Source organism: Triturus cristatus, chromosome 6, assembly GCF_964204655.1.
Source record: "Triturus cristatus chromosome 6, aTriCri1.1, whole genome shotgun sequence".
Lineage (NCBI taxonomy): Eukaryota > Metazoa > Chordata > Amphibia > Caudata > Salamandridae > Triturus > Triturus cristatus.
The window spans coordinates 605,189,044-605,193,548 of record NC_140589.1 but is presented as its reverse complement, the minus strand read 5'-3'; the positions used below and the strand labels follow the sequence as shown (position 1 = coordinate 605,193,548).

The 4,505-nt window shown below is 35.2% G+C and overlaps 1 protein-coding gene across 19 annotated transcripts in view; it reads left to right on the top strand.

Moving 5' to 3' along the window:
* Nucleotides 1–3,077, top strand: part of SYNCRIP (synaptotagmin binding cytoplasmic RNA interacting protein) — a 509,168-nt gene extending 506,091 nt beyond the window's left edge. For all 19 annotated transcript variants that reach the window (XM_085611064.1, XM_085611075.1, XM_085611073.1 and 16 more), the window contains one exon: nt 1–3,077. This exon is cut by the window's left edge. The gene's annotated coding sequence lies outside the window, so the exon portion shown is untranslated.
* Nucleotides 3,078–4,505: the final 1,428 nt, after the last annotated feature.

The window sequence follows — 4,505 nt, the reverse complement described above, 5'->3', positions numbered from 1 at the left end:
AGTAGCAGAGGATTGAACTATACCCTTACTGTACTGTACATAGAAAATCTTTGTAGATAAAAGCAGGGCTTGTTTTATGTTCTATGAGGAAATTACTATTAAATATACCAAATGAAACACTCTTAGTTGCCTTTAGTTTCAGAGGCTCACATAACTTCCTCATAGTCTTATTAACTGGCCTTGCTTTTGTCGTATTTTGTGGCTGAAAAGGCAGCCTTGCTTCTTCAGATATTGTAGTTATTTGGATGTATAATAGTTTAGCAAGATGTTACTTTTGTAAAACATCAGATGTTCAAAAAGTGCATCGGCAACTTGTACTAAATACTGCAGTGTCCCTTTTATAAAGGTCAGACTTAAACTGACAATTGTACAGTGGAGCCTGACATTTGGATATTTGAAGTTTTTCATAATTCATAGATAATGGCATATGGCTGTAGTTTAGCTTTTTAGGTAAAATATAAGATATGTTTTCATTAGTGCATTCTTACTGCTGATCACTAAAGTGTTCAGCATTCCATTTCTTATGCAGATCATGATAACCTGTAGAGTAGGGTACAATCATTTTGTGGTATGTTTTTAATTTTTGAAGCACCTTGATAAACCGTGAGTGTTCAGTGGTTAAATGTCCTTTATTGAAACATCCTTAACAAAAAATGAGCGTGGAAACTTTGTCTTCTGCCTCATTTGCCCCTCCCAATGCTCCCTAAGGGATACTGCAGTTAATCTACATACTCAATAGGCACCACAATGAAACCAGATCTATTATTGCCTAATAAGGTTTTATACACACTAGTTTCCCCAGTAAATACACATTTTAACCAGGAAAATAAATGGCATATGTTTAAAATGCTCATGACAAACAATCATTTTGCATTCCTGCAAATAAAATTGTTTTATACTGTAAGCTGGAGGCGAGTGTAACTTATTTTTGTAATAAAGTTTTTATTTTTTTTTATGTGTCATTAATATAAATGTGTGTTGGTGCAAAGATGGTTTGGTTTAAAAACTTAGTATCACACATTTGAACATGTTTACTTGTATTTACATAACTTAGTATAGTGGTTGCCAATAGCCTGTCTGTGTTTACATAATTGTGTCCATGTATCTACATAGATATATATGTATATCTATATAGATATGTTGATATAGCCTAATAAACCATTTTAGTATGTTGTGTCAATTTCTGGGACAGCTGGGATTTAAAGTGCAACTTAAAATACCAAGTTATAATTCAAATGTTTGTAAATGTAACAATGCTGGTTTTTGCGGTTTCATCAAAATCAACAGACTGAATAAATTACAGGTGAAGTTGATGAATTCAATATTCAGGGAGATGGTTCTCCATTTACTTTTCCAATAATATTATATGGCTTTTGTCCTTTAGCTGCAAGCTGGACCTAATTTAATGAAAAAATAGATTTCTAAACTTCAATATTCTATCTGACGTCTCAACCATAAATGGCTACATTAGGGTTGCATGTTTTTAAAGAAAACCATGGTTTCTTTAAATTTGTCTTGCATTTGATAAACAATGCCCTTGTCCTCTTGATAAGTGATATTGGCATACCAAACTTCAGTTCTCTTGCTTAGAAAACATTAATATTTTCGAGTTAGAACATTCTTTGAAGCCTTTTTCGCGCATTTTCTAGCTGCATTCCATATACTTAGCCTAACCTCGTGAACAAATGCATTAGGAAAAGTGAGCGAAAAAGGCAAATTTTAAGTTGTTTAGTAATCTACAACAAAATAAAAGAATACAAAGATTTTTTTTAAACATTTCTGAGCGAATATGGACTTTCCAATTAAAGTTGTTTAATTGGTGAATTTGGTCTTTGTTTTCAGGGCCTCACTGGAGCTTTTTCTGTGCATGAAAATGTGACTATTAAGCAGGTTGTCTACCTAAAATTTCCAGGAGATATTTGCTTAGTGTAAATTATACAAAATTGTCTAGATTTTTTCTTCTAGTTAAGCAAGCGGACTGCTTCATGGATTGATTTGGTAAGGCGTAGAAACCACATTGTATTAACCTGTAATCTTATTGTCGCACGGGAACAGATTGACTACTTCAGACTGGATCACCATTTCAAAAATAGGTCCATCTTGGCCATGATACTTTGAAATCAGCCTTCTGTTGATTGTTTCACATATTTGATAAGGGTCTGCTTTGATAGATTGAGATTGATGTTAGTTTCCATTGTAGCAAATTATGTTGAGTTTAGGGTATTGGACACCTGAATAATTTGAATGTAATTTCTTCCTGTGCCTATTGCCATATGTCTTACATTTAAAACAATACTGTACTGCAACAAAATGGTTCCAAGCCATACATTTGAAAAACATAGCAGAAATCTAGAGGTGTTATTCCTTGCAGGATATTGTATTGGGATAAAATGTCTCTTGAATAGGTTTTTAAGTGGAGGATGATTTTGTCTAAGCTGATTTGGTGAAACTAGTGGGCAGCATAATCTGAGCACCAATGCCCTTAGTGACTCAATTATAAATATCATGTTTTATTTTAAAAAAAAGTTACATTATCTTGTAATTGGCATTTTAAATTTTACTTTTGTTGTGTTTTCTGGCATGTTTGGTTAACTGCTTGACAAAAAAAAGCATGTCACCAACACCATATAAAATTCTTGTAGTTATTCTGAAGGTAAAATGCTGGAGTGTTACATTGTATTAATCTGAAAATGAAAAGTTTAAGATATAAAATTGAAGAAAAAAGATTTGTCATTGTATTACAATTAATAGTATTTAGTGTGTTTAGATATTGTCTCAACTCCTCCCTCACCTAAAACATTTGATGTTTTCTTGGTTGTGGAAGCTTGGATAGATTGTTTAAAACGAAAAAGAAAATAGAGCGTCTGTATCAAACCTGAGGACTGTTGGCATAACTTCTGTCACATTGTTATTCAACTTGCCATTTAACAGTGGGACATCTTTGGGAAGGTAGTGTACAGATAAATTGAGGGAATCCAATTTTGGGACTGCACCAGTAAATGCATTTTACTGGACATGAACTATCCAGCATTTTTTTTAAATATGTGTACAAAAATAAAGCTATTTACAAAATAAAATACAACCTTATGTGTATATATGTACAGATGACTCATTCAAGAAAAGGGCATGCAAGGTTTGTTATGAATTTCTCAACATTTTATCGAAAAACAGATGTTCTGTTATCAGCAGCAGTTTGGCAATTTGAAGATCTCTTTTCCAATAAATTGAATTTTGCAAACATGTTTCATACTTAGCTATTTTCAAAATATTATTAGTTAAGTCAAAGAATTGCTTATTCAATGTGAATGAGAGAGGTGCCCCCACACACAGATTAACTGTAGTATGGTTGTAATTCCATTGAAGAATTCTAGTAAATGAATGAGTTGGGAAAGGTCAACAAAATCGAAGTTGACATTGTGGGAACCTAATAAAACTGTCAAGTTCTTTCATTTCATTTTTGTTTTGGTTTAGTTGACAAAGAGGGTTTTTATTGAGTCATTCTACTATATTGTATAGATTTTTCTAGCAGGACTGAATGGAATTTTCCAAGATCTACTTACTATTATTTGTAGAGTGTCCTCATGAAATCTGGTAACCTACAACTTGATTGTGCGGTAATGGCTCCCATATCTCTGTGAATCACTCTTGGTCCCACCTGGACTTAGTACTTAAATCCCCCTTAAGCCAGATTTGAAGGCAAGCTTCCACAGCCATTTTTTTTTATTTTTTGTTCCCCTCTATGTTTTTCCTGATGTTTGTAGGAAACCAGCTCCTCACTGTCAGTTCTAGCCACCCTAAAGTTACTCACTGGTTGCCACCTTGTGGTTATATTTGTTTAATAATGATTTGATGTTGACCTCAATTTAAGGTCTGCAAACCACATTACAAAGTTAGAATAGCAAACACTGACCACAGGGTGTCTGGCATTGAGCCCAGTCCCAAAACTGCCACCATCGAGCGCTGGCTAACACCGAGCCATGGCCTCAGAGTAGAGGGGAGACTCAGCCAGACTTTAAAGATGCCCATTGTCCTCAGAGCCAAAGTCTTCATCAGCACCCAAGCCATCATGTATTGAAGCAGTTTGTCCCCAAGCATGTTGCCTCAAAATCGAGGAATGCCCTAGCTTCTAGAAGCTTTAGCACAAACTGGATGAGAGACAAGAAAAATTGTGTTTGAAGCATGTGTGCTGTAGATACACATGCTTTGCATACTCCTGCCATCTAGTGTTGGGTCCGGATGTTTGCAAGTTGTTTTTGCTTCGAAGAAGTCTTTCCTAGTCACGAGGTAAAGTGACTCCTCCTTTTGGTGATAGTGCACATGGTCATCGACTCCATTGTAGATTGCTTTTTCCTGCCATCGGGTTCGGACGTGAATTGCTGCACTCCGGTTCGAATCCGTTCTTCGGGTTACCTTCGACACGCAATCCTCTCTACCCTCAACGGTATTGTTTCCGTATGCGTTTCCCACTTCTCCGCGTATCGTTCAACATCTGATTTGACTCTTGA